The sequence below is a fragment of the Vulpes lagopus genome, chromosome 21 (genome assembly GCF_018345385.1).
Source record: "Vulpes lagopus strain Blue_001 chromosome 21, ASM1834538v1, whole genome shotgun sequence".
NCBI classification, from domain to species: domain Eukaryota; kingdom Metazoa; phylum Chordata; class Mammalia; order Carnivora; family Canidae; genus Vulpes; species Vulpes lagopus.
The window spans coordinates 7,893,978-7,905,705 of NC_054844.1; positions in this window are offsets into that span (position 1 = coordinate 7,893,978).

An 11,728-nucleotide genomic window follows, 5' to 3' on the forward strand; every position below is an offset into this window, starting at 1 on the left:
TCAGTATAGATTAGCTTTGCCTGTTCAATTTCATATGATACCATAAAGCATATATTCTTTTGTGCCTGACTTATTTTTCTCACCATTATGACTGTAAGTCCTCTATCTTGTTGCATGAAATGGTAGCTTATTATTTTCATTGTTTTATATTACTCCATTGTATGGACATACTGCAATTTATTCTACTGTTGCTGGCCATCTGAGTTGTTTTCAAACTGTTCTAAAGAAAGCTACTATGTAGAGTATTATACAAGTCTTTTAGTGGACCTAGGCACTCACTTTTGTTGGGTGTATAACTTATATGCAGAATTGCTGAGGATATAGTGTGAACCACATTTAATTTTCTGGTTTCTTCCACAGAGAGATTTTATTCTGAAGTTAAATCATTCAGTGACACCTGCGTGACTCAGTGGGGTAAGCATTCCCAACTCCTGATTTCAGCCTCAGGTCTTGATCTCAGGGTTGTGAGAGCCAAAGAGAACAGAGTCTGATCTCCCATCTGACACTTGCACGGAATGGTGGCTGGCAACCTTCTGCCCAATTTAACTAGTTCACGTTAGATGCACCTATGTTGAAACTCCACGGCATCTCATCAAGTCCAGCTCCATGTTAGATGAGGCTCCTACTTTGAAAAAAAAAAAAAAAAAAGGAATGAAATCATTCAGGTATTTCAGCATTTTTGCAGCAATTTTAACATATTTATGAAGTAGTGATCTGGGTTTCCCTTCCTGTTTATCATATCTTTATCTTCTGGGATGATTTTATCAGTTCCTCATTCTTTTTATTAGTGTTTCTCTGTGGCTTCCAAGTTCAATTTCTTTCACAAAGCCAACATGATTCACTTGCTAGGCCACTTGAACAGTGTGTTTCATTTCTTGGTTAATAGAAACCCCTTAAAATCCTAAACACATTCTTCTTAACATGCATGGGCTGTTTTAAGCTTGATTGTTGCCATGACTGTTTAATATATGTGATGTAACTGGCAATACTGAAGATTGTCCAACTCTTCCAACACATTACCACATTTACTTATTTTTAACAATTTTATGTATGTGACACAGAGTATAAGCAGCCAGAATGGCAGGCAGAGGTAAAAGGAGAGGGAGAAGCAGAGGGAGGAAGAAGCAGAGAGGGAGAGGGAGAAGCAGGCTCTCTGATCCCTGCTGAGCAGGGAACCCAACAGAGAGCTCTATACCAGGACCCTAGGATCATGACCAGAGCCAAAGACAGATGCTTGATTGACTGAGCCACCCAGGCACCCCTCATTATCACATTTAGATTAGGGTCAGCACTCATGGCTCTGGGAGTCAGAGAGGAATCTCACTCATTCCCATAGATGTGGCTTTGAAATAGCAAATCCTGCCTAGGTCAGCAAAGTGAAGGACAAGGGTGATAGTGGGGAGAGGTAGCCTTTTATGTCTTTTGGAGCACGTTCATACAGTGTGGCCCCTCAGATGGTACTGTAGTCTATGCTCAACACTAAAGCCAAAGCCTTTCTCTATAAGGTCCTACTGGATTTCTAGAATGTAGAACTATAAATCCCAATTGTGGAAAGTGCTGCAGTCACCTAGCACTTTGCGTTTAATTGCTGGAGTACAAGCAGATCTTTTTTGTTTTTTAGGGCACTGGCATTTGTATCACTGTAGAACATGTCTGGCTTTATTACATACAGGGCTACACTGCCGCCATGAAAGAGGGACAGAACGGTGGTCACAAGGTCATTAATTGTTTTCAATCCAGGGCCTGTGTTTCTAGTTTGGAAATATAAAAGCAGTTGGGCCTTCTCCCCTGCCCCCACCCCACCCCAAGATACCAGCCTCATTCTATTACAGAACATAGCTATTTGGCCAATAATTGTTTTTAGTAGCTCTGGGTGAGTTTTACTCCCTGTTCTCCTTGGCTATGTTTGAAATTCTTCCACCTGAAGCTGTCTTCTCTGGCAGGAGGCTTGAACTCTGACCTGAGTTTCTTTTTCCTTTCCTTGCCATGTACTGCCATCATTAAGCTCATATACCTGACTCCTTTTTTCCACCAGTAAGTCTAGTGCTCTTTCAGTCTTCATTAAAGGCTTATCATCACCTGTACTTTGCTGTCACTCTAGCAGTTGGGGGAGAACTTGATGACCTGGCTCCCAAATTTGTGGAATCTTGAGCACCCGGGAGGATTTCCTGAGGTCGTATCTACGTGCCACGCTGGGGGCGGACGGACCGCCGCGACTGCCTTCACACGGGGCGTGGTACAAAAGAGGCATCGGAAAACTCTAGAACCTAGTTTTAAAACCAGAATGCAAAAAAATTAAAAAAAAGGGGGGGGGGATCCCTGGGTGGCGCAGCGGTTTGGCGCCTGCGTTTGGCCCAGGGCGCGATCCTGGAGACCCGGGATCGAATCCCACGTCGGGCTCCCGGTGCATGGAGCCTGCTTCTCCCTCTGCCTGTGTCTCTGCCTCTCTCTCTCTCTCTGTGACTATCATAAATAAAAATTAAAAAAAAGAAAAATAAAACCAGAATGCTAGAATTGCGGTCCGCCTCGGCGGACAGAGGATCCGAGAGAACTGGAGCCAAAGAGAACAGGGCCCGGGCCCCGTCGGGCCCCCGCGCGGAACGCTGCCTGGCAGCCTTCGGCCCGATTCAACGGGCTCGCGTCGGGCGCCTTGGATGAGACTCCGCCGCATCTCAGGAAGTCCTCGGCGCCGGGGACCCCGTCTCTACAGATTCGTAACCCGCCGCCTGGGGAGGCTACACGACCCGCCCCAGACTACGGGGCTGCAGGACGGCACCATCAGGACTTAAAGACGGGAGCCGCTCGCAAAACACAAGGGCGGCGACGAAACGGCGACGGAAAATCCGTCGGCCTGGGCGACGCGCGGCTCCCCGGCGGAGCCGGCGGCGGGCGGAGGAGCGGGCGGGGGCGGCCTCCTGGCCCGCCGCGGTCACGTGGGCGGGCGGCCTGAGCCGGGGCTCGCGCGCCCCCCAGCGGCCGCACCCGTGGCCTGCCGCCGCGGAGGCAGCCCCGCCCCCGCCCCCGCCCCAGCCTTCCGGCGCGTCTGGAACGTTCTGCGCCGGAACAAAGGCCCCGGGGCGGAAGCCCGACCCCGAAGCTGAGAACCGGCGCTCGGAGGCGACGGCCCCTGAAGCGGCCGCGGCGGGGGGCTCTGGTTCAGGGCTCCAGAGGGGCGTGGAAGGGCCGGGGCCGTCGGCCAGGTTCGGGCTCCAGGCTTCCCTGCTGGGTCTCTACAGTCAGAGGCCCCCTGTGGTTCCACCTCGGAGTTTCCTTGCTTCGCCCCCTGGCCTCCCTCCCGACCAGTGTAGAGGTTGCCCACTCAGGGAGTGAAGCTCTGTTCACCTGGGAGCGGGGAGGCCGGAAGCAGGAGACACGCCGGTTCCACTAGAAGCGCGAGGGTGGAGGGGCGCGCACCTCTTATGATGATCATAGACGCCTTAGCTCCGCAAACCTCACCTGGGTTGGTCAGCCCATATCCTGCTTGCCAAGTCTAATACGCTTTTGTTTATCCTTGCTTATTTAAAAAATACTCGAGTTCTTCTAGTTTTTCTTCCACCTTTATATCCTTCAGGGCCTCTACTTCTAGTGAATCCCCCCCCTCCTTTTTTTTTAGACATTTTATTTATTCATTCATGAGAGAGAGAGGCAGAGACATAGGCAGAGGGAGGAAGAGACTCCCTGCGGGGAGCCCGACTTGGGACCCCATCCTAATCCTAGGACCGAGGCATTTCGACCTGAGCCAAAGGCAGCTGCTCAACCACGGAGCCACCCAGATGCCCCTTCTAGTGAATCTTAATGGGGTATTGCACTGGCTGGTGCTTGGTTCATTCCTCCTCAATGACTCTCAAAGTGTAGGGAGGAGGGAAGGACGTTTTATCCCTGTGGGTAAATCCAAACCGATGGGAGGATGTCCCCGATTACTTTCACTTTTTAAAAGAACATCGAGGGACACCTGGGTGGCTCACTGGTTGAGTGTCTGCCTTTGGCTCTGGTCATGTTCCGGGGGTCCGGGGGTAGAGTGCTGCATCAGGCGCCCTGCAGGGAGCCTCCTTCTCCCTCTGCCTCTCTCTCTCTGGATCTCTCATGAATGAATAAATAAAATAGAAAAAAATATATATATATAAGCTATATGTAGGTTATGCACTGTACACCATCTACATATACACACTCCTGTGTGTGTGTGTGTGTGTGTGTGTATTTCTTCCTTTTCAGATTCAAATTATACTCGAGACTAACACCTTCCTAGTTGTGATGTGCTACTAAATGATGGCAGGCATGGCGGGCAGAACAAAAAGCCCTAATTTTGAGCATTTACTGAAATGCTAAATACTCCCCCCATGACTGATTTGAAGAGGTAAATAACTCTAAGAACATAGATAATAGCAACATTGTTAGGTGTGAAATTTGCCCTCTTCCGGTCCATATTTTGAAGCTTTAACTCTCAGTACCTCAGAATGTGGTGTATTTGGAAATAGGCCCTTTAAAGTGATGATTAAGTTAAAATGAGGCCGTCGGGTAGGCCCAAATCTGACTGGTGTCAGTTTGAGAAGAGGAAATTTGGACCCAAAAGTGCAGTGCACAGAGAAGACTGTGTGAGGACACTATAAGGCAGTCATCTGCAAGAAGGGCCTCAGAAGAAACCAAACCTACTTACTGACACGTTGCCCTAAGACTTCTTGCCTCCAGAACTATGAGAAAATTAAATTTTCTTGTTAAAATACTCAGTGTTTTGTTATGGCAAGCTACTATAAAAATATAGTAGAAATAATTGGAATGTGATGACTTGTAAATACTTCTTATTCTTAAAATATATATAAATAAAATATGTAATTTATTTAGGGGTGCTTGACCAGCTCAGTCAGTAAGTAGTGTGTGACTCTTGATCTCTGAGTTGTGAGTTTGAGGCCTACATTGGGTGTGGAGATTACTTAAAATCATTTTTGAGAGAGAGAGTGAGCACAAGCATGGAGAGCAGCAGGCAGAGGGAAAAGCAGGCACCCCCCCACACACACACACTCATGACCTGAGCCAAAGGCAGACGTCTAACTGACCAGCTGAGCCACCCAGGCAGCCCTAAAAAAAAATTTAAAAAATACGTAAAACACAATTTAGTTAAATCATATGTATGCAATTAAAAAAAAAATAGTGACTGTCTTTAACACCTGGCTTACAGAATTCATGAAAAAGTATCAGTTCTTACAAGCCTGTATGACCCAGCTTCAGCATATCATTGCATATTACACTGAATTCCAAATTTCTATTTTCAACCAAGAACTCTTCTCAGTGCCAGGCTTATCTAGCTAACCTCCTACTTCTCCCTTTAGGTGACTCACAGACATCTCAAACTTAACATAGCCAAAACCAAATCCTGTATCTTTCCCCCTAACTCTGCTTTTCTTCTGTATCACCATTCAGATGTTCAAACCAGAAACCCTTGGGGTCATCCTTGTCATTTTTTTCTCCCTCAATGACACTTTTCCCCACTGGCCTCCCAGTAAGGAGAGTAATCCATTCTCCCTCCAAATAGATCTTTTTTCTTTCTTTCTTTCTTCCTTTCTTTCTTTCTTTCTTTCTTTCTTTCTTTCTTTCTTTCTTTCTTTCTTTCTTTCTTTCTTTCTTTCTTCTTTCAAGATTTTACTTATTTATTCATGAGAGACACAGCATGGCAGAGACACAGGCAAAGGGAGAAGCAGGCTCCCTCTGGGGAGCCTAATGGGAGACTTGATCCTAGGACTCCAGCATCATGATTCAATCCAAAGGCAGACACTCAACCACTGAGCCACCCAGGTGACCCACCATCTTAAACTTTATTGAATCCTCCACTTCTATTAAATAGACAGGCTATCTATTTTATTATTAGAAATAATAAGGTATGGAGCACCTGGGTGGCTCTAGCTCCTAAAGAACAGAATAAAGTGGAAGTAGTGGTATGTGACTTTGGAGACTGTCATAAAAGGCATAGTGGCTTTCATCTTGGCCTCTTTCTCTCTTGGATCACTTGCTCTGGGGGAAGCCAGCTGCGATATTGTGAAGACAGTCAGGTGGCCCTATAGAGAAGCCATATGGCAAGGAACTATCTTGCCAGCTGTCATATCATGGATGAACCTTGGAGGCAGATCTTTCAGCCTCGGTCAAGCCTTCAGATGATTGCAGCCCTAGCCAACAGTTGGGTGCAGCCCAGCTAAGCCACTCTTGGATTCCTGATCAGAGAAACTGAGATAATGAATGTTGTTTCAAGCTACTACGTTTTGAGATAATTGGTTATAATCAGGTAAGAATTGCATCTGGCTACAACATAGATTCCCCCAAACCCAGTGGCTTAACCTATTTTCTCTTTTATAAAATTAAGTCTCCAGAGGCAGTTCAGAGTTAGTATAAGAGCTTCGTGATAGTTTATATTTCATATGCTGCTCTCTATATTTGTTCTAGCATTTTAGCATGTGGCTTATGTTCTTGCCGTCATCTTATGGTCCCATGTAGTTGCTAGAATGGCAGCCACCACATTCCTGTTTTAGACAGTAAGAGAAGGGGAGAGGAAAAAGGGACTTTCTAGAAGTTTCATCCAGTGACTTTCACTAATAATATCATTGACCTATCAGCAATGCAGGCTAAGAAATATTTTTTAGCTGGGTACAATGCTGCCCCCAGTAATATAAAAGTTCTCTTAGTTAGCTTAATAATGAGAAGACTGAAAAAACCAGTTGAAAAATAAACAGTCTGAATAGACAGTTCTCCAAAGAAGATATACAAATGGCTGATAAACACATAAAAAAATGCTCAACATTTTTAGCCATCAGAGAAATGAAAATCAAAACCACAAGAAAATACCACAGCACAGCCGCTAGGATGGTTAGAATAAAAAACACAGATAATAAAAAATGTTGACCAGGATGTGGCAAAATTAGAACCCTCAAACACTGTTGGTGGAAATGTTAAATGGTGCAGCCACTTTGGAAAACAATGTGGCAGTTCCTTAAAAAGTTAAATATAGTGTTACCATATGATCCAGCAATTCCACTCCTTACAGTTCTACCTGTAAGGAAAAAATTGCCAACAAACTAAGTTGAAATGTCTGAGGTTAGGTTGTATTTGTAATAGATTTTTCACTTTTTTGAAACTTTTATTTTTTATTTTTAAGTAATCTCTACACCTAACATGGGGCTTGAATTCACAACTCCAAGATCAAGAGTCGCATGCTCTACCAACTGAGTCAGCCAGGCACTCCTGTAATAGATTGTTCAAATGAAAATAGTTTCCTTCTGAGGATTTGCATATAACATTAGGCTCTTAGCAAAATGCTTAGTACATAGCAAATGCTCAACATATAGTTGACTGAATGAATATTTTGATACTGTAAATATTTCAGAATGAAATCTCTGTGGCAAGGAATTATGTCCTCCTTTGGAATCTATTCATTATAGCATAGAATTCAATATTTTGATACTAAAAATATTATTTTTGTATTGATATTAATTGGGTATGTAAGCAAGACAAATGAAAACATATGGCCACACAAAAATTTGTATATGAATGTTCATAACAGCATTACTCATAATAGCCAAGAAATGGAAACAACCCAAATATTCATCAATTGATGAATGAAAAAATAAAATGTGATATAAATCATACAATGGAACATTGCTCAGCTCTCAAAAGGGATGAAATACTGGTAGATACTACAACATGGAGGAACCTTGAAAATATGATGCTGGGCAACCCGGGTAGATCAGCGGTTTAGCGCCGCCTTCAGCCCAGGGCATGATCCTGGAGACTCGGGATAGAGTCCCGCGTCCGGCTCCCTTCATGGACCCTGCTTCTCCCTCTGCCTGTGTCTCTGCCTGTGTGTGTGTGTGTGTGTGTGTGTGTGTGTCTCATGAATAAGTAAATAAATCTTTAGAAAGGAAGAGAAGAAAGAAAAGAAAGAAAGAAAGAAAGGAAAAGAAAGAAGAAAAAAAGAAAAAAAGAAAGAAGAAAGAAAGAAAGAAGAGAGAAAGAAAGAAGAAGAAAGAAAGAAAGAAGAAGAAAGAAAGAAAGAAAGAAAGAAAGAAAGAAAGAAAGAAAGAGAAGAAAGAAAGAATACGATGCTAGGACACCTGGGTGGCTCAGTGGTTGGGCGTCTGCCTTTGGCTCAGGGCGTGATCCTGGAGTCCTGGGTTTGAGTCCTGCATCGGGCTCTCTGCATGGAGCCTGCTTCTCCTCTCTCTTCCTATGTCTCTGCCTCTCTCTGTGTCTCTCATGACTAAATAAATTCTTTTTTTTTTAAATTTTTTATTTATTTATATTTATGATAGTCACAGACAGAGAGAGAGAGGCAGAGGGAGAAGCAGGCTCCATGCACCAGGAGCCCGATGTGGGACTCGATCCCGGGTCTCCAGGATCGCGCCCTGGGCCAAAGGCAGGCGCCAAACCGTTGCGCCACCCAGGGATCCCGACTAAATAAATTCTTTAAAAAAAAAAAAGAAAATACAATGCTAAGGTGAAAGAAGGTGGTCACGTAGGACCACATGTTATAGGATTTCATTTATATAAAATACACAAAATAGACAAATCTATAGAGACAGGACGTAAATTAATGGTTACCAGGGGCAGAGGTGAGTGGGGAGAGGGGAGGGACATGATGGCTAAGGGACATCGGGTTCCTTTTTGGGGTAACAAAAAGGTTCTAAAATTGATTGTGGTAATAGTTGCACAACTCTGAATATACTAAAAGCCACTGCATTCTACATTTCATTTTACTTTATTTTTAAAGATTTTATTTATTTATGAGAGACACAGAGAAAGAGAGACAGAGACAGAGACTTAAGCAGAGAGAGAAGCAGGCTCCCTGTGGGGACCCCAATGTGGGACTCGATCCTGGGTACCCGGGATCACAAATTGAGTCAAAGGCGAACGCTCAACCACTGAGCCCCCCAGAAGACGTGGGACTTGATCCCGAGACTCCGAGACCATGCCCTGGGCCAAAGGCAGGTGCCAAACCGCTGAGCCACACAGGTGTCCCAGAAGATCTTTTTTTTTTTTTTTAATTTTTTTTTTTTTTAATTTATGATAGTCACAGAGAGAGAGAGAGAGAGAGAGAGGCAGAGACATAGGCAGAGGGAGAAGCAGGCTCCATGCACCGGGAGCCCAACGTGGGATTCGATCCTGGGTCTCCAGGATCGCGCCCCAGGCCAAAGGCAGGCGCTAAACCGCTACGCCACCCAGGGATCCCCCAGAAGATCTTTTTTAAAAAAATAAAATAATGCTGCTTACAAGCAGTTCAGTTAGTAAGGAAGAAGGGTAGACTGAATAATAGGTAAGCAACTGGCAGTTCCTGCCACAGTTAGTCTCCAAATCATAAAGAGCTCCTAAACATCAATTAAAAAATTAATGATTCACAGTAACATGAAAAACAACTTGAAAAAGCATTTTTTCAAAGGAAACTCTACCCCCAACACGGGGTTCAAGTTCACAACCCAAAGATCAGGAGTCCCATGTTCTACTTACTGAGCCAGCCAGGTGCCCTAATGTTGACAATTTTTTAAAGTTAATATCCAGGGGATCCCTGGGTGGCTCAGCGGTTTGGCGCCTGCCTTTGGCCCAGGGCGCGATCCTGGAGTCCTGGGATTGAGTCCCACGACGGGCTCCAGGCATGGAGCCTGCTTCTCCCTCATCCTGTGTCTCTGCACCCCCCCCCCCATGTCTATCATGAATAAATAAATAAATCTTTAAAAAATAATAATAAAGTTAATATCCAGCAATAGGGAACACTTAAAAATGACCATATGTCCATATAATAGGCAACTATCAGAAAGAAAGAGGTAGATATATGATTAATGATATTAAAGATGTCCAAGACATATTATTAAATGAAAATAATCCTGTTGGTGAACAGTGTGTATGATTGATAGCATTTTTGTCTTTTAAAAAAATCTATATCTTTATTCATAAATGATAGTGATGCTGGAGGGAGTTCATGGACTTGTGTGTTCCTCTATATACACTTCTCTAGTATTTGCATTTTAAGTTTAATTCAATATTACTTTTATAATTCCAGGAAATTCTACCTAGACCATTCTAGAGGAAAGGCTGTCATCAAAGAGGATGTAGACATCTAGCTGTCATTACACAGTGTAGATTCAATCCTCGTCAATGAAACACAAAATAAAACCTCTAGTGGTTCCTCACGGTTTTTAGGATAAAGGCCTTAGTGTGATCAGCTCTGTTTGCAGCTCCTGCCTCATCCCTGTAAGCATACCTACTGTTCCATCCAGTAGAACTACCTACTTTCTTTGCACAGGTACCAATCGGGCTCTTTCTCCTCGAGGCCTTATGAAAAGTGCTTCCTCTGTCTGGAATCTCTGCCCTGAATATATGATATTATCTAGATACGTGTACTATAAAATTATCCCCCGGCACTCAGTAAAAGCTCTGTAAGTGTCAGGTATCATTATTATAACATCTGTCTCATTATATTGAATTACTCGTTTACTTAACCCAGTCAGTGGCTTGTAAGGCTCTAGATGATGAGAACCGTTTTACTGTCTTTGAGTGCCCAGTACTTACAGCCTGGTACAGAGAAAGTGCTTAATAAGAGTATGCTCAGTGATACTTCCCCAATCTTTCTGTCATGGCTTTTTGTTCCCACCTAATATGTCTTCTTCTTTCTTCTGGGCCAGGAAAAAACCACATCCTTTCCCTTTGGCTACATCAAACCACATGGACTCTTCCTTTCCCACTCCAGTAATATGGTATCATTTATTGGCACCGGCATTTCTAACCTTCTCGAGTGTTTTCATGTTTACTGTCTTACTTCACAGAACAATCCCAGGACTGAGGAAACAGGCGGGAAGTGGGGAGGGCAGGGAGATCCTGGCTGAGGAGGGTCAGCTAAGTATAAGGCGGTTTCCCCCCATTGTCTCTTTTAACCTTCTAAGAATTCTTCTGGAAGTGGACATGTTTATTCCCATTTCACAAATGTGAAAATTAAACCTCAGTAAAATCATATAACCTCCTGAGGAACACATAGCTATTAAATGGTAGAGTGGGTTTTGAACCTGGTGTGTCTGACTTTACAGCCCCTACTAGTTCCATGATATCAAGTGAACAGATTTTTTTTAAAATATTTTATTTATTTATTTGACAGAGAGAGAGAGCACAGCACGGGGAGCAGGCAGGCAGGGGAGATGGAGAGGCAGGGTCCCTGCTGTGGGCTCGATCCCAGGACCCCAAGATCACGACCTGAGCAGAAGACAGACGCTTAACCAACTGGGCCACCCAGGCGTCCCTCAAATAGACTTATCTGTATTATCCAAGCTGGACAGGGCAGGAGATAACATGTCCTGATTTCCAGCCCACCACATCTTCCATTAGATCACTTTGCACATTTTATAATATCTGTAACACACAATTTAACAATTAATCATATGATATCTTACCTTGTTGCCTAATTGTTTTATTTATATTAGATTCCATAAGATTGGTACTGTCTTGGGGCAGCCCTGGTGGCTCAGCAGTTTAGCGCCGCCTTCAGCCCAGGGTGTGATCCTGGAGACCCCAGATCAAGTCCCACATCAGGCTCCCTGCGTGGAGCCTGCTTCTCCCTCTGCCTGTGTCTCTGCCTCTCTCTCTCTCTCTCTCTCTCTCTCTCTCTCTCTCTGTGTCTCATGAATAAATAAAATATTTTTTAAAAAAGATTGGTACTGTCTTCCTTTCTCCTGGCAGGAATTGTGTCATAAATATTAACTGCCCT